The 19,481-nt window shown below is 29.4% G+C and overlaps 1 long non-coding RNA gene across 7 annotated transcripts in view; it reads left to right on the forward strand.

Moving 5' to 3' along the window:
• LOC107453432 (uncharacterized) overlaps positions 1–19,481 on the forward strand; it is an 83,335-nt gene that overhangs the window by 36,113 nt on the left and 27,741 nt on the right. Inside the window, exons 1-4 of one of the 7 annotated variants that reach the window (XR_011636387.2) lie at positions 1,321–2,375; positions 5,239–5,339; positions 10,692–10,911; positions 12,718–12,904. This is a non-coding gene — a long non-coding RNA (uncharacterized LOC107453432). Of the gene's footprint in view, positions 1–823; positions 2,376–5,238; positions 5,340–10,691; positions 10,948–12,717; positions 12,905–19,481 lie in introns of those variants that run through there. The other 6 variants (XR_011636385.2, XR_015434721.1, XR_015434720.1 and 3 more) reach the window with 6 other exon arrangements.

A 19,481-nucleotide genomic window follows, 5' to 3' on the forward strand; every position in this document is an offset into this window, starting at 1 on the left:
TCCCGGAGGATGATCCGAAGACATGCCATCACAATTTTGATCCTCTGCAGAGGGGATGGCACCCCCGCTTCGGTAGGTCGACGACCTGCGCGTGAAGTCGAGCACTTTGCTGTAGCACAGTTTAGCGAGCACCAATACCGCACACCCTCGGTCCCTACGCAGACTGATCCAAGTGGTCACCCACCCGCACATTGACCGTAGTCATAATGTTTGACTTCGGTGATCTGCTGGGAACCGTGTCAAGATCACAGCGAGAGAGAAACATCCATGCCCTGGGCAGGATTCGAACCCACGACCAGCGGCTCCGAAGTCAGGCACGTTGATCACTTGGCCACCAAGTCGGCTTATCAGATTTTATCAAACTAGAGAAAAAATATCAAGTAATGCATGAGGACACCACAAAACGAACTCGCTGAATCTATGGTTCGGTATGTTTGGCTGAAAAACAATATCATCCAGGCATGAAGTACATACCCCTGAATACTATTCGTTTAAAGCATGTTCGAAATGGTTGTAGATTGTAGAATAGTGCGACCTGCTCTCTGCGTAAAGTCATAGCTCTACTTCCGTTAACAAGACTTACAGTTTAGGCTAGATGAACAGCTGAAAGTTGCATTAAAAAACCAGAAATGCTTGCTTTTTAAAAGAATTTGCAAGTGGATTGGAGTTTGACGAGAGTTAGGGATGTTGTTGATTGACTTAAAATTATAATGTCTACCGCAGTTTACAGCTTTATTGTAATTTCATACTATGAGCTCAATTTAGGCATATTAAACCTTTGACAAGTAGAAGGACACATAGAAAAATTCATAGTAAAACATCACGAAGAATGCTGCCATGGTTTCAGTGGGACTCGGTGGGTTATAATATTACAGATTTATGCTTTATTTTTCTTAGATTAAAAAAAAATGTAACACGTTTCAACTCACATTAAATGACTCTTGCTCTTGAATGAGACTTACACGATGCTTTTTTAAACGAGAATCATTAGTGCAGTTAGAATATGACACGATTACAGCGAGAATGCACTTTTATAGTCTATATTTATCTGTGCATATGTGACGACTTAGGTATTAATATCGTGACGTAATAAAAACTAATATATTCAAAAGAGTAAATGCTGCGTACGAACAAGAATTAAGATATTTATCGACTAAAGGGAGAGAGAGAGCGGGCGGTCCTATGTTTTTTCTTCAAATGCCTCGAAACACTGAAGTAGGTTGTTCAATTCCAATCACAGCCATGAATATTCATTTTTCTTTAACTCTTTTTGAGATACTTCTCAGTGGTTTCTGTTCTGCTTTTTAAATTTACATTGTTATACAGATTACTTGTCCATATCGTTCATAAATTTATTTAAAATTGATTCCGGGAGACGAGCATATGTAGCATTCCGGAGCTCATTCGCTTTGACACCTTGTCCATATTTATTTATTTACTCATAATTATACATGTTAGTACGATCAATACAAAGAAGGTTTTTTTTTTCAAAGATAAGAACATATATCACATGTTATGGAAAGACAATACATAGGTACATCCAAGTCTTATAGCGAGTTACGAACCCCCGCTACCAATACGCTTGAAAATAATTTGTTCAAGGTTGATCGAAGCGCGCAGGTAGCGGGTTCGAATCCCGCTGTTACCCTGGATGTATCTTCGTGCTGCCCTTCTCTTTATTTGTTATCCGTCGTTTGATTTGACAAAGAAATATAAGCCTAAATTGAGCACACAAGTCTGCAAATGTATTCCAGGTAGGTAGTTACTTTATTTACGTCACACTAGACCTGCACTATGGGGTATTGGCAACTGTCTGGGAAGCAAGACATGCCATCGCAATTTTGATCATATGAAGAGGGGGTGACAAATGTATTCCAATAAACCAATAAATCGAGGCATATTCGCCTCGGTCATAGAGGTACTTACCGTCACCTTGAAAACTATATAAAGTTGACCATGATACTACAGAAATAGTCAGCTGGAAGCCTCTCACATATAAGAACTATCCGTAGATTTTTGTGTATATTGAACAAGAAATAAAAATAAACTTTTCACCTATAGGCATAAATAATGCGGCCTAAATTTAAAACCATTAAATTCGTTTAGTAAAATTGGTTCATTGTTCTTGTTTCAAATCACTTCGGTAACATTAATTTCATATTAAATAAAAGCTTAATGCTTATTTTAACCATCGCATGCTCTAATAACTGAAAGTGTATATTTGTGTTTTCATGATTCTGTGCAGTACAAATCAAGGATTACTAATTAGCAAATAGAATACTTGTGGTAAAAAGCCACTTTGATTTCCTTTGAATTAACAGTGGGAAGAAAAGAATTCATTAGCAAGTAAATCTGCTTTTAAGTTAGAGTTAAAGGTAAGATAAGAATTTAACTTTATTACTTAATTTTAACTATACATTTAATGCTTAAATTATGCAATCGAAACATGTTTACTAACCTTTTGGTTTCATAGAATAGATGTGAACTAATTAGTGTGATAATTTTAATGTTTAATTATATTTCTGTCGTCATTTTTAGAAAAAAATAAATATTAAATATCAACTATGACCAAAATTTTCATCATTTAAAATGCATAAATATTACATACGAAAATTATATTAATCGATAAAAATTAAATTTTAATGTATAGTAAAATAAAAATAAAATTGAATAACTCAACTATATAATTCTTGTGCTAGAATCTATTGTCAATTAAAAAGAAAATCACCATATTAGACTATATTGCTTATTCACTAATATTTCTTGATTAAAGATTTTATAATGTTTGACTTGCTGTTACTCATTTAAGACAATCATAACTTAATAGTATCAAGTAGCTTAAGTAAAAACTTATATAATTTGATTAAAGTATATATATATATATATATGTTTAGGATTTGATGTTCAGGATTGATTGTTGAATGCTTTAATCACAAGTTTAGTTTTTTTAATAACAAATTTATAGAACTTTAGTTTTAATATCAGCATATATTCAGGATAAATAGTCTTTTGTACCATTCAAATATTGCTAAAAAACTTTTTTAAAAAAACATTATATTTCTAATCTAATATTTTAAATATATTTCAAACTCGGAATGAAAAGGAAACCTTAATTCAATTAGGCATACCATACTAAGCCATAAACTATGTTGTTACCAATTGAACTTTATTTAGAGGACAGCAATGGTTGTTTAAAGTCTTAAAAGCGAACAATTTTTAGTACTCGAGACTAATTTTTAAAGTTAGCTATTTATACGAAAAACAACTTGAGTAATTAGTTTCATAAAAAAAATCAAGAAATTGGAAATAAAGCACATCATGTTAACAATATGCATGCATTCTGTAACCCTTTGCTCAACAACATAATAAATAAGTAGAGTGGTTAAATTACAAAAAAAAATGCCTTTCAATTTGAAAGAAAAATTTTTTTTAAAAAGAAAATATCACAATTTTAACTAATTAGTTAATAAGATTTTTTAGAAATTTGTGGTATGAGCAAATGTTTCATGGAATACCTCAACCAGAAACATAAAATTGCTTTTATTTATTTAAAAATAAAAAATAAAACAATTCTAATTAAAAATATAAGGCTTCTAATTAAAAAAAATGAAATTGAGTACTTAAAAAGTTATTTAAATTGTATATCACGCGTTTGTCGAGACAGTTTTCTATTAAATATTCGGATTTGTAGTATGTTCTAAGTTAAATATTTTATACAGCCAACATAGCAACAATATTATTTTCCTTAAAGATGCTTAATTTGCTTTTTATATATTAAATTATAAATTTAATTGTTCTAAAATATTACCAGATACGTAATTCATTATAATAAATGATTTTTACGTTTACTTTTGTCTTACTAACTTCGTCTTAACATCGTTTCCAAATGAATAACAAAACGCTCTTCGTCCATAAATGTGCTTTCATAGAACGCTTGCATTTTCATTTGTTGATTCTGTCCTGAATTCATTTTATCATGGTTGCATAAGTTGTTTGAAGAAATAATTTCTATTTCTGTTATAAGAATAAATGTGTTTCAGTGATAGGAATAAATATGTTATGGTATAAAGAAAAAACAGTCTTAAATTGGTGCTCGCAGCATTAACAGAAAATTTTTTTAGTCAGAAAATTTTTGATACTACATGTCTGATTCTAAATAATTTAAAGTTGTTTAAAACATATACTTTTTATTTCAAAAAATAATCTTTCTTTATACTCGTCGCAAAGCCAATGTTTAGCTATGCAAGTTGTACGATATGTCACGTTTCAATTAATAATAGCTCTTTACACTCGACAAAATAATTGCTCTTTATTCTTGTTGCAAAGCCAATGTTTAAGCAAATGTAAGTTGTACGATATGTTATGTTTCACATAATAATCGCACTTTATAGTGGACAAAATAATCGCACTTTATACTCGTTGCAGAGCCAATGTCTAAGCAGTGTAAGTTGTACGATATGTTATGTTTCACATAATAATCTCTCTTTATAGTCGACAAAATAATCGCTCTTTATACTCGTTGCAAATCCAATGCTTAAGCAATGTAAGTTGTACGATATGTTATGTTTCGCAGTTCACACTGACTATACTACTGAATTAAAATATAATCAGTTGTAGACGAATTAGTTAGATTTCTTCTTGCCGTCGGGCTAACCTAGTGAGTTTTTCATGGTAGTCATGTAACGGCACGGGTAATGAGGGTGAGACAAAAACTCATTCATAAAGGTTTACATGTCTTCATGCTTGATCCAGGAGTTCCCTGGTCTTTTGGGTAAAGTATAAAATTCAAGCCTATGACACTTTGTGCCCCAGAAATGAGAAAAAGCTTGTTGGAAAACCATTTTAAAGTTAAGTAATAAGTCTTGGTAGCCTTGCTTGCATATTCCTTGTGAAAACAAGCTAAAAATAAAATTATTTTGCTACCAATTTCATCTTTTCTTTCCGGGGTACAAATAGCCTTGCTAAGCATTTTTATTTTTGTCATTTTATGCATTGTATAAAAATCTATATTAGAACAGTATTAGAATCATTAAGTAAAGATTATTGCGGAAAATTTCGGTGTATTGCGGTTTAACATTTTTGGCTCATTTTAATATGCAACTAAATAAACGATTAAAATATTTTTGTCTCATTTAAATTTCAGTTATTCTAAGAAATAAGGAATACTAATTGATCTTCTTACATTTTTATAGTTTTTGATGATTAATAGTTATGATACTTATTGTAATTCTTGTATAGGTTCTCAAGTTACCTATATTTGGAATCTGTAGAAATAACACTTCTCATATTTGGAATCTGTAGAAATAACAGCTTCTTGTGAATCGGAACAAATACAAGTAGTGAGTATTAATTTATATATAATTTAACAAAAGCGTTATATTCTAATTAATTGCACTTAGAAGACCATGAAAATGCTAAATTGCCTTTGTTAAATTTATTGATAATCTATAAAATTCTTAAATCATAAAATGATCGTGCAAGGTATTATACATATCCTCCAGGAATAGTTTTTAAAGTACATCAACAAGAACACAATTCATGAGAGTTTGTCATTTTTTGAAAATTGTCTCCGGCTTTTTCATTTCTGATTTCTCTTTAAATTTCTCTTTCTTCCATTTAATAATTCGGCATAATTTTTTTTCGTTTTTACTTGAACTTGATACTAGGATTTGATTTCTTCATTTAATCTTCTCCTATATAAATTTTAAAAATAATATTCTACATACGTCTGATGGGATAATAGGCTCTAAATTATTTTCCTCTAAGTTTATAGTATACTGAGTAGTGGTTTTACAGAGAAATATCTAAATATTCCAAATCTATATCAGTAATTGTTTTTAAAAAGAAAAATGTTTGCTGTATTTCTGTTCATTTTCTAAACAAGGGGCTGAGAGCAAACGAAATTTATAAAAAAATTGCAAATTTAAAAAGGACGCAATTTTCTTTAACTCAGTCAGTAACAACTAATTTAACGCAAAAGTAAATCAAGTCACAGGAAAAAAAATATCAATAACAAGAGCCTATTGGAAAAATCCTTTCATGTTAAATTTTAAATCTGTATTTATCAAATAACGCAGTATAACTGCCTCCTGATATTGTTTTTTCAGAAAGAATATCTTCTGAATTGTTAGAATTTTATCAAATAAAAAAATAATGTGTATGAAAGAGAACATATCTTGCATTACTTCTCAGGTAATCTGTCACTATCACTCTGTTATCAAAATTATGTAAAAGTAAGTTTAAATTAAAAACAATTATCCCCCTTTCTTCCATGATTCCATAGAAAATCGTGATGTTTTCCAACAAAAATGTCCTTCTTAACATTTTGAAATGCAATAAATGCAAGATTATGGGGTGTACCATAATGCCTCAAGCTCTTCAAATATCTTCCAAATTTAGACCATTATCATTAATTATCATCTGTAGAACGTAAGCTTTAAAAATCTTTAAATTTCAGAAGAAAACAATGATGTTTTTAAAAATTAACACTTGCACTAAAAACATAAAATGAAAGGAAAAAACATTGAAATTTCCTGTTGCAATTCTTAAGTTGTCATTTTTAATTTTGAAGCTGAAAAGAAAAACATCAATGACTATTTTTATATTGGAGTATAATATCCGAACGAAATAAGAAAATAATTACAATGTTTCTTTCAAATCTATTCATAAATAAAAAATTGCCAACATAGTGAAAATAACTTTTTGAATTGCAGATATTTTTTAATATTCTTTTTTTATCTTTGCATAGTTCAGCGAGTATTTTCCTTAAAAGGAAACTCTTTCCGCCTTATTTAAAATTCACGCATAGTTCTATCATGCAGACGGTAGATAATTAGAAAACAGCTTCGATCAGTCTTCATATTCTTGTCTTTTATTCTATCTTTTCGTCTTCTCCTTTCCAGCCATTGGAAGATTAAAGCCTGCTGTTTAAGATTTTGATGTGAATCAGGCTCATTATACACATCCAAATGACGACAGATGTTGAACCCTTCCGTAATGAGTCCTCATTTATAATCAGCTCTCTTCCGTAATTACTTTTTTGTCAGCTTTTTTTCTAAAAAACTTTTTTTGTTTAACTTTAGCGATACTTTCTTTTGCAATTTTCCGCATACATTTTTTTTTTTTGCTCATAAAGATCAGATAAAAAGTGAAGAAAAAAAAGTAATGCATCAATTTCAGAAGAAAAATAGAGAGAACAATCAACAATATAAGAAATATTATTACAATGCCCCATGCTATTCTTCAATCTTTTGTGTGCAAGGGATATTGTATATTAATTTTTAAAGCTACAAAAATGAAATTTATCAACTTTTGTATAATAAACATTTAACAAAGAACTGCATAATGAAACAGTGAACGAAAGTAATTAAAATAATTAATTGAAGCTCTATTGTTTTTTAAACTAATAGAAATATATATTCATGGTATTAGAATCTTTTTCGTTATTGATTCGAGAGCCTTTTGTGAGCAAAGATCTCACATAGATTTTTTTTTCCATTCTGATTTTTTTTCTCACCAGGATGTTCCAGTAGTTCACTTTTAGTGCTTTCGAAATCTAGTAATGCAATATACCCACCTTTGTATGAGGCTGTTTCTGACATATTTTCCTATTCGTTTGAAATGAAAGACTGGATGTTAAAATGTTAGGTCTATTCTTAATGCCAAATGGATGTTAGGAAAAGTCAAAAATATATTCCGACTGCTGCTAACTAAAGTGTGGTCAGCTACAACTTTGATTATACGTAGGTTCCTCAGTAAATGGATCGCAAAAACACTGTTCCCAGTAGAAAACTGAAGTAAAAGATCAAACTTTTTTGTTTTTTTAATAACCGTTGTTGAACAGCCCATCCAATTTAGGGTTTAAGACTACAAATGTTCAACTCCGCTGCCTTGTAATTTGGAACCCTATCCAGAAGACAAGGGAACTCCTGGATTAAGTATTGGGAAAAATGTGCCTTCGGTAAGGACTTTTTGACGGAATTAACCCGTATGCATTACATGGAGAGGAAAACCACGAAGGTCTCCCACGGTTAGCCTGACAGCAAGGAGACTCTAACCCATGATCCGTCTACTACTGAGGATATTTTGTGAGATTCAGATTTCCTATCTACCAGCCATTGCTGGGATTTGAACCTGGTTCACCTCATTGAAGGCGAACGCTCTATCCCCTGAGTCATCAGGGCTCAAATGTCTTGTCTATGGTAACCCGGACGCACTCACGGAAATGCTCACGGTTTCGGCACCGCTTGGCACTCTTGGCGGAAACTTTTAAGTCAAATCTGCTCTGTCGCCAAATTGCTTTTGCGTAGCGCTTATAAACAAGGGATAGAATTGTTTTCACTATTTTATTACAATTTTTTTCATTGTTTTTGTGTTTTCATAAGATCATGTAACTCAAATATTAAAACACAAAATTCTATTTGCAATATTTAGTAATAATTTTAATTAAATCTTTCAAATTTAGTTTTAATCTGAACTTCTAAGCTGGAATTTAATTTTAAAATTTTATGACTGTGAAGACTTATGATTTATTTTTATTATGACTTATTTTTATTATGACTTGACTTACTTTTATGACTTATTTAAAATTTTATGACGTATTCTGATACATTGATTGTATTGACTTGTTTGGAGTTTTCTCAGAAGTGTTTTTTATTTTCAATTTCTTAGTTAAAAAATAATAATAATTAAATAGATAAATGAAATATTATTTTTACTGATTTGATTTAAATTTTAATAAAATCATTTTATCGCGTTTAAAGTTATAATTTTTTTTTTTAATTAAACTTCAAATTTATAATTGAAATGGGTGCAATGGAAACTAGTGTTATACTTGCGAACAACTTTTTTTCGAGTTTAAGTGTTGTTAATTATGATGAAAGTTGACAATGTAATTTTCTCTATAAATCAACTATAGATATTTTTTAAGATGCAAGCAATCACGGTGGATAAAACAAATCAATTAGGTTAAAAATAGCATAAATGCTAAGGAACAAATAAAAGCAAAAGTTCTCTTAGAGCCCTGAAATATAAAATATATTTTACTTTTATATATACTTAAGTTCAGATTGGTCTAATCAAACTGAAGAAACAGAGAAACTCTTATGTCAAGGAATTGTAACTAATTTTATTATACATGTTTATTTAAGCTTTTAAAACTATTTACAAAAACATCTGAAATATATTTCATATTAACAAAATAGTTCACTGCATTCTAAGGATAAATTATTTTAATTGTATAATTTGCTTTTGTAGATCCATTTCCTAAGATATTCCCCAATTAATTATTATTTGTGTAGAAATATCGATTTTTCTGTGAAGTATTTCTTATTATTTATTTTGAATCTACCATTCAAATTTTTTTCTTATACTATTGTATAATATCTTATTTAGTAATGTTATAAGAAATGGCAAAATTTTTAGTCGTATAATTATAAAATAAAACTTGGTTCTTGTACTTCATCACTTTTGAAATTGCATTTGAGTAAAATAATGTTAAAATAAATTTGATCGGATTAAAATTAAATAAAACTTTTTTTTCTGAATTTTTATAATTTTTGAAACTTTCAAAATATTGAAGTAGTGTCATTAAAATCTACATCTTATTGAAAATGAATAAAATAATAAGGTTAAAGTAAAGTGCTGCGTATGAGAATGAAATAAACATTTTTTTTGAAACTTTTATTGCTTTTGAAACTGCAAACAAATGACTAAAATGATAAGGTTAAATTAAAGCACTTTAAATGTATTAATTGCTTTCTCAGTTGTATTTATTCAGATCTATCTTAATTTATTATTTGCGTAAAAGTATCGATTCCTTGGTGAAAAATTTCTTATATATATTTCCAATTGAAAATTATCACCTTTTTCTGATTAAATGTTTTATTTGAGAAAAAACGATTTAATAAAATCTCCTGCATCTGATAAAGCAAACAAGTGAGGCAATTTTTTTTAACTGTATAAAGTTCTTCTTTAACTCATTTTTCAAATCTATTATAGTTCATTATTAGCGTAACAATATGTATTTCATTGTGAAGAATTTTTATTATGCATTTGGAATAAAAGAATTAATTTTTTTTCCTAATTACGCATCTGAAATGCTGAATTTAGCGATAAAGGTAATTTTTGCAATGTATTGCAATAAAAATACCTTATATAAAATTTTCTTACATTTGAATTGGAAACTGAATGCAATATGCCTTAGTATATAGTGAGCACACAAGCCTTTATATATATAGCATAGTAAAGAATGGTAAACTGTCTTAGCAAGTAAAGTAAAATAAAAAAAACAATAGATTTTACACTTTCATGAACAATAATAATAAAAAAAAGAAGTTGAAAAGTAAAATATTTACAAGAATCTATTTTCAAATAAAATTCTGAGACATAAACATTAAATTAAGTATGAATTTTTCATTCAAAACGAAAACCGCTTATAAAAAATACAAGAGCGGTGTGAAGATAGAAGTGAATAAGAAAGAAATTTTTACCTAGAATAGAACCATCATTTTCCTACTCAATCAACGTAATAGGGTTGCACGCTGTAGCAAGATGTGACGCATAGATCGGTTGGGTTACCATATTCTTAATTTTGCGGTTTTCAGCGAGCTTATTCTCGACCGCGCCAAGCGGTGCCGAAACCGTGAGCATTTCCGTGAGTGCAACCCGGACTGAGCCTTTCTCTTTTCTAGGAGTTGTTGCTTTGATCAACCTGCATCGGGATTTTTGGTGTCCGATATCGATTCTCGTTAACCTGTTCGACCATAAAGTGTGCGACTTCGAGTGCAGGTCGTCTGGTTACCAAATTGGAGGAATCAGAGAATCAAAAATGTGATGGCATGTCTTCTTCGATTCATCCATTCTTTCCCAGACTGTCACGGGTAGCAGCCCACAGTGAAACTCGAGTGTGACGTAAATAAGCTACTACTATCTGCTTATATATCGTTGGTAAACTATTAGTTTTCAAGTCTAAAAATTAGAAATACGTTCGGAAATATAATTTTTCCTAATAAAGTTAATATTACAATATGAAATACAGAACACACGATCATAAAAAAAACATTACCGATATATATTTTCCATATATTCGGGTAATATTTCTAGATCTTTTAAATTTTTATCGTTTTATGAGTTTTAGATTTGCAGCAATAGATTGCTTTTGCACTTTCTACACTCCTAGGTTCCTTACCAAGTTAGCGCATAATCTGCGATCGAGAAAATGCAAACTGCAAAATCTCTCTTCCGCTACGGATAATTTTTTTTTCGTCACAGAGCATAAAAAATTACGTCTGATTAATTAATATGCACATTTAATAAATTAGGATATAAATTGAAAATCCCACATTTTTTTTCTAGAAATATTTCGCCTCTTAAAAATCTAGATTGCTGTGTGTCGTTGACTAAGCAAGCGATTTCCGTAAATGAGAGTTAAAATACTTCCCAGAATATTTCTTGTTTACATGCGTTGTGTAATTTTATAATCATGTAAAAATCATATTTCATATGATTTTAGTTTAATTCAAATATTGTTGAAAACAACACATCTTTCAGTTAAAATCAGTATGTATTAAAATCAGTAATCAGTTTCAATGGTAAAAGAGCTACACTCACCATTGAAAACTTGATAATTTTATTATATAATAGATAACACTAATATCTCTTTTGACGAGGCTTAGTTGTGAGATTTCTAAGTTTAAAAACTAAGTTTAAGGTTGTTCTTCAAATGCGCTAACGTAAAATACAATAACACTTTTTGGCTAATAACATAGCATCTTAAAGTATGTTGAGAAATTATAATTGGTATTCATGACATTATTTTTAAGCCAGCCCAACTCTGGCATAAAAATGGCGCAAAATGCCAACATAAAGAAAAGCCGAATTTTGAAAAATTTAAAAGTCTGAGTTATGCTAATTCATTAATATTTGAAAAGTTTTTTCCAATAATGTGTTGTCTGGGATGATAAAAGCATATACAACTTTGACAACTGTGACAGTGACAACTTTCATCTGTAAAAAGGTACCCCAACATATAAAATCGAGATAACATTCCCTATATACTAGTGAATTGAAATTGCATTTTAGTTGTGGTAGACACACTACAGACCGTTTATCGAATTGTAACCTTAGAGATTTTTTTTTCAAAAAAATTGAAATTTACAATAAAATAATGAGATACGTTTTCAGTTGCAATTAACTTTAAATATATGTTTTTCTATTATTAAATTTCTTATTCTTCATGCTATGCATATTTTATAAAAAATTGTAAGAAGTCAAAGTAATGTTAAAATAGTTAAAATAAGTGTTAAAGTTTATTCTGCGATCACATTGGGAATTCAACACATTTCTAAATTCAGAAGAAGACGCAGCTTTTAAACATAATCCATTTTGAAAAAAAGTGTTTAAACTTTCAAGGGAGAAAGACGTCGAATACAAATTTTTAGTCACAACTTTAATTTAAAACGAGTCTTTTCTTAGTAATGAAATTCTCATAGGACTTTAAGGATTCCAAATATGTTTTTAGTAATTTTAAATGTGATTATGGTATTATATATGAGTTTCTGAAATGGAATTATTGCACAACATAATGACTTTTTAGATAAAAATGTTTGGATGTGATTTTTAAACGCAATTATATATCTATGCATAAAATATTTTGTATATATTTGGAATAAATTAATTATGCATGTTGTAAAAAAATTTTATATGTGTTTTTTTTAGGAATCATATTGGTTTCATACGTTTGGGGAAAAGAAAAAACACAAAACTATTCACAATGATCAAAATGGTGATAGCTTACTAAAGCAAAGAAATGAAGCTTCATTTTACGAAAATATTTAAAGTTTCTGTTTGATGTAGCAATTGCCACGTCTTAGTTCTCTTAATGCTATATTTTAATTGGTTTTCAGTAAGTAATATACTGCTTATTGCTTTCGTTTTAAATTTTAAAATTATTATTTTTATTTTTGATGCTTAAGTGATAAAATATTATTTTTATAATTTTGACAAAAGTGCTTGAAAATTTATTTGTATATTATTAAGAAATGTTGCAAATTCTATTGAAAAACAGATAAAAATAATATTTTTATATGAGCCTTAGGCTTAGACATTTTTTTGATTTCTTAAATGAAAAAACATTTAGAGCAACAATACTAAAAGTACAAACAATATGCATAAAAATCTAAAATTTCGGGAAATTTCTAAGGGAAAAATATTCCTAAATTTCAACCAACTGAATAATTTGTTCAATAAAAATAAATTTATTAATAAAAGATAAAAATTTAAATTTGAATATTTTATCTGAAATTTGAAAACTTGAATCTTTGAAACTAGTGTATCAAATGCGTGCATGATTTGTCAATTTCTGACGAAAAAAATATGTGCCCCTCGAAAATATTTGTTTTAAACCATCCCTGTTGGATTAATAATTTTTTTAACAATAAATAATGCGGGAAGTATTTTATTCCAGTTCTTTCAACTGCCTTTAATACATTTTAATGTCCAAAAATTTTACCAATAAAATATTAAAATATATTAAATTTGTCATATAAATAATACACATAGCACATAGAAACCAATAAAATATTAAATTGTTTCATATAATGCTTCTTTTACAAAAAATAATCTGATGTGGAGGGATTGTGTGATGTTCCCAACAGGGAATTCTAATCTATAGATAGATACGCTTTGCACAAATGCAATAGATCCCAATGTCTTATGTTGCTGCTATATTTGCTAAAAAGAAAACAAATGTGGAGTAGTGGGAAACATAAATTCTAAACAAGAAAAACAAAATATTTTCCCAAACATTTTTTTTCTTATCTTCCCAAGAGATCATTTTTGTTTTTGTTTTCCATTGTGATTTGAAGTACCCCAGGTATATCTTCGATTTCCCCATCACAACTAGTAGAGAGCTTGGAATTTGGGGAGATGAGTGTTTTGTTCTTATTTTTTTGGAGTCTATTTCGTTTCCTTTTAAAGTGATGGAAATGGTCTTTTATTTCAAATGCGATCCAAATAAAGCCTTTACCACAAATCAATGTTACGATGTTATTCTCTCAAAATTTCTAAAATGTTTCGTATTTTACTATATGAGCACGTCTACACTTAAAATAAAGCTCAAGTTGGCTGGTTTGGAATCAATAAATTATGTAATAAAAAGTTTGATCGGAATTATTTCCAACATATTTAATCTTCGGGTAAGCAAACTTCAAAGTCATGAATGTTTAAGTGTAATGAAAATATCTGAATAACTATCACAGTTGCTATTTCGATAGTAGAAAAAGAAAACTTTTTTTTTAAATAATCTTACGTAAACACTTGCTTTAAAGAAATATTTTTTTGAGAGTAAAAGAACAAAAACGCCATGATAGAAAATGCTTTCACAGATGAGAAACCTGTCTAAAATATAGGGGTTAACCGCATTCTTTGAAATATGGTTCCAATAGTTTGATTAAGAGAGAGCTCCAAAGTTTGAACCTCTTTTCGCTATATTTCGAGAAATGTTTAGGAGAATTGAAACATTTTTGCTCACAGTTAAACATTTCATTTATCCAAAACTAAATCCACGAAGAAAAAACGTTTAGTAAATATTTATTATTTTTTCATTATTTTATTTTTAAAAAAGGCATAAAATATTTTGCATTATATTAAAGAATATAATTTAGCATGATCGAATGCAAAATTTGAGCAACTTCGTTGGAATGGTTCCTGAAAAATTGAATTTCAAAAAAGTCAGATATTTAGAATTCGATTTTTCAGCAACTTTTTCACCAATTTCGCTCAAATATTGCATTTTGCCGTGCAAAATTATGTTATTTAAAATGATTCAAAAAATTTTATACCTTACAATTCCAAATTTTTGCAACCAATTTTTAAATGAAACAATAAAGAATACTAAATATGTACTAAAGTTGTTTTTTTGCATCTTTGGATAAAGAAATTTCATAATTGAGTGCAAAAATTTTTCAATTTGATTAAAAAGTTCTGGAGATATAGCGAAATACTCCAAAAATAGAACTAATATTAAGGGGTCCAAACTTTGGAAAGCTATCCAGACCAAATTATTGGGATTATATTTCCCAGATTGCGACCACCCTGTGTAGTTTGGAAGTCAAGAAACTAAATACGTTGAATAAAAAGTTATGTTTTTGAAGAGAAAGTACATATTGTGTCGGATTTACTAACTTAAATTATTGTCTGTACTTATTGATTAGTAAATTCGAAGTCCCCCTTTCGAGTCATTAAGATTGAGTCTTAAAGCTTGATCATTAGTAGATCAAAAATTATTAAAGGAGGTCCACTTTTTTACGCATTGCACATGCATAAATGATGTATTTAATTCCTATTAAATAGTTTAATATTGTTTTTTTCTTGTTATGGAATAAACACACGTTATGTAACATTTATCATGTTAATATGCGATTTTAAAATTTTTAAGTTTATATCAAAATGCTAAGAGCTCTTTTGAAATTCGTGAGTCGAGTTTCGGTAATAAATTGTATGGACTAATAACTGTTGCTTCGTATTGCATCGTAAAAATAAATTTACTGACTTTTACGGCTATCTTATCTTATTGCAATTATAAATTGCAGTGTTACTGAATAATTAAAAAATGTGGTGGCTATTTTAAGCGAAGTAATGTATAAGAACAACATTAGTCCATATTATAACCTAGATCAAAGATTTGTGTATCTTGTTTCACTACATCGCGTTAGCGTATAGTAGTTTCCAGTAATTAACATATTTTACAGTGCAAAAAATAGCCAAAAATCTCCACCCATACCCAAACTCTTGCACTTTTAAATCTATTGTCTCAAAACCTTGCATAAATATTCGAAGTTTAAGTCATTCTTTATTTTGCTACCTTTTCTCAAAATACACTTATAGTTTGCCTATAGAAGGTATTCACCTCGCCGCAAAGTTTAAGGCTGTCTTCTGCCATGGAAATAAAAAAAATGTGAATTTCAAAGAAGGTAACTTTTCTCTACCCTGATTCCCTTTCTCCCTTTCGATATAACACAAAACCTGTCACAAATATTGACTCATTTTTCTCACCTTGAAGTAGTTGAAATCTGTAACCATAGACAGCACCACTACCAGAGAGGAATGGTGAGAGGAGTTCTTTCCATATACAATATACAGAAACATATTAATTATTACTTATCTTCTCCCATTCTTCCATGTTCGCATTGTTTGAATTAATTTCGCTTACTGCTTAGGCTGATATGACTGCTTTGTAAGTTTATTTCTTAAATAGATATATTAATTGTGATTTATGTGAGCTATAATAAACTGAATTTAACTTCTTCTGGAGGGATACTTTGATTAAATTACTTCCTTTCAATGTAATATAATATTGTTAAAGCAACGATTTCGTGGTTTTAATTAAATCTTATACCATAGTCAGTTGTTTCTCAAACTATTTTTCGTCTTTAGTTTTATAAATAAAAATAAATGAATATACGTCATAAAAAAATATATATCAGAAAATACATAACTTTAAAGAAAAAATCCCGTTTTGTAAATAATGCCTGCCAGCGCATTTTGATTTTGTTTGAAGTTTAGAGTACGTATTATATGTAATCATTGCGATCAACAATCGATCTCTATTAATAATATAATTAAGTTTTATTAAAGCTTGTCTGCACATTACTTTCTAAGTCATATAATGTAGGTTGTTATTAATAAAATAATTTCCTTTCCAAATTTAGCTCAATTTTAATACGATTTTATGTTTTAAATATATAAGCTTGAAAATTTGACATTAAAAATATTTAACTAAATATCTAACCATGTTTATGTGCATATTTCAGAATAAAATTGTTATTATATTTAGCCTGAAGAAAATTTTCAAAGCTTCATCTAAAGATTTCAAAATGTACAAACTGAGGGCAACTGTTTTTGATTTCAGCTGGAAAATAAACAACAAAATTTTTACAAAAAGGTTTGTTCGCAGCATGCATTATTTAAAAGCCTTTTTTTTCCACATCACATTTTTTCTAAAATTTAAAACTACGAAACAAAAGAAGCAAACATTTTTTTTCAAACATTTCGTTCTTTTTTATCTTTTATCTCTAAGCATATACTCTTTTGAGGTGAATACTGTGCTCATTTCTTATCATTGATATGTTTAGCGCTTCAGGTAACGCATAGGTAAAGAGTTTTAAGAGAACATTTAAATGTCACTTTTATTCTAAAATGTAATTTTTTTAAACTTTAATTTTTACTTTTTCTCAGTAAAAAATCAGTAAAATGAACTAGTATTGAGAATGCTTTTTTATTTCTTTACTATTTTTTCTTTGTTTAAAACATCAAAGTACAATAATATTGTGTTTAAATTTAAAATGCCTTACTAGTTCTCTAGTTGACAAAATATAAGCTTTTTTCCAAGATTTTAATACTAATAGAATGTTTTAATTTACATTAAAACTAAATTTCTGAAGTAAATGATATAGGTATATAATACGAGTATGCGTATTCGTATTGGTGGGTTTCCTTTCAAGACTCTATTGTCTTTGAACTTTTGAGTCACTACAAGCCAAAATAGATTCGAACATCAACCTCAATTTATTTCAATCGCAAATGCTATCTGCAGAATCGCAAATACTTAAGTTTCCCAATTATTCTAAATATATCTGTATAATAAAACCAAATTATGCTTGTTTATTTATATCTAAATACAGGGTGTCTATAAAAGAACTCCGGGGTTTTGAGGCAAAATATTTTAATGAAATAAAAAACATACATACATGTTTTATACATGACTGAAAAGCTTACATTATCAAGTTTTTTTTAACACTTAGTAAAGTTCTATATGAGCCCCGTTAGTGGCACGGCAGACGTCTAAACGGTATTTTACCTCTTCCCATGTCCTGGCGAGCATGTCTGGGGGGACGGTTGCCACAAAATTGACTATTCGTTCCCTGAGATCTTGGTAAACCCAACTCCAGGCTGCATCTTGTCAACGATTTCTTAGGGCTTCGAAGGCATGAAGCTCGGATTCTGTCCACTTTCTATTGAGACACACTCGGCCTACCCGGCGACTTTTGCTTCAAAACCCTTAAATGCACTGAACCATTGACGAATGGTTTTGTCAGAAGGCGGGTTAACACCATAGTTACGTCGAAAGTTTCTTTGTACGGTAACTAAAGACTTCGTTTCTATGAGCCAAATAACACATTGAGCCTTTTGTTGCAGAGTCGCCATCATTTCAAATTTCGCGACGTCATTTCAAGGTAAACGCCCTGCAGCGCCGCCAACAGTTGATACAAACATTCCCAATTGGTATGAGTAAAATTTTTTGAGCTACTCTTTTCAGAGAAATCGACTAAATTTTGCTATCTTTTATAGTTAGTGAGATATGAATTTTTAAAACCCCGGAGTTCTTTTATAGACACCCTGTAGTTTGAAATGCATTTTGTAGATTTATAGAATGCTGTGTTATATTTCCTTCCATTTTTACTTCTTATAATCGCTTTTATGTATATTTTATCGATTACCTTTTAATACAGGCGGGTAAAAATTAAACTGACGACGCTCTGAAACTTCAAGCTCTGATTTTAATAAACAAAATGAAACTTCAAATATTCATTATTTAGATAAGGTTTCGTTTAAAATATAGTTTGAAATTTCAGCAATACGTGATGATGTATGGCTGAAACCATATGTAAATTAAGCACATATGCAAGCATACGCATATGGCAAGGTATACACATAGCACACTCTAGTGTGTGAATTAATTATTTATTCTATTGTTCTTTGAATGACTGAGCAGAGCCAAAAGAAACCTTGTGCCCATGATCATACATTCAAAGTTTCAGTAGAGTCCTTTCTGTAGAACCGGAGCTAGGAGACTCTGAGTACAAGAATGCTAAAAATATGTAAAATGTTTAAATAACGCATTTAAGTTATAATACATCTTACATTAATTTTATGCTAATAATTAAATTTATGTTTTATAGTTTACACTTTGGTTTAAAGGGCATACAGACACGATATCTTAAATATTTTACAATACCACTAAATTAAAAAGAAACAATTAAAGAAAATAAAAGGAACTGAAAAAAGTAACTTGAAAAGTTTAAATCAGCTTAAGGAAATAAAATATTAAAATTGGCCCAAAAAGTTTGAATTAGCTTTTTTACTTGTATATAAAAAATTCAAAGTTTTATTTATCAAACAATTATCTTTTTTACTCAGCCATATGGACATTTTGGTGTTAGAATGTGCTCGCCTTTAACTTTTTGCAATTACTAAACAACATTTTGTCCTTTCTTGCAGAAAACTCTTGTCGCTCCGTTATCGGTTCAGCAAGAGTAAAGAGTGCATTTGACAAATGCTTTTTTGTTGTGGTTGACAGGCGGAAGAGGAAGTGTCGTTCTTCCTGACACGGTTTCTACTTCCTGAATAGCCGATATTCTCAATCCTCCGTGGGGGACTCTAGTGTTGGCGCGAGGGCAAATTTTCAGTTTTTGCAGCCATAT

The sequence above is a fragment of the Parasteatoda tepidariorum genome, chromosome 6, assembly GCF_982258835.1.
Source record: "Parasteatoda tepidariorum strain Cologne lab strain chromosome 6, Ptep-v5.0, whole genome shotgun sequence".
Taxonomy (NCBI): domain Eukaryota; kingdom Metazoa; phylum Arthropoda; class Arachnida; order Araneae; family Theridiidae; genus Parasteatoda; species Parasteatoda tepidariorum.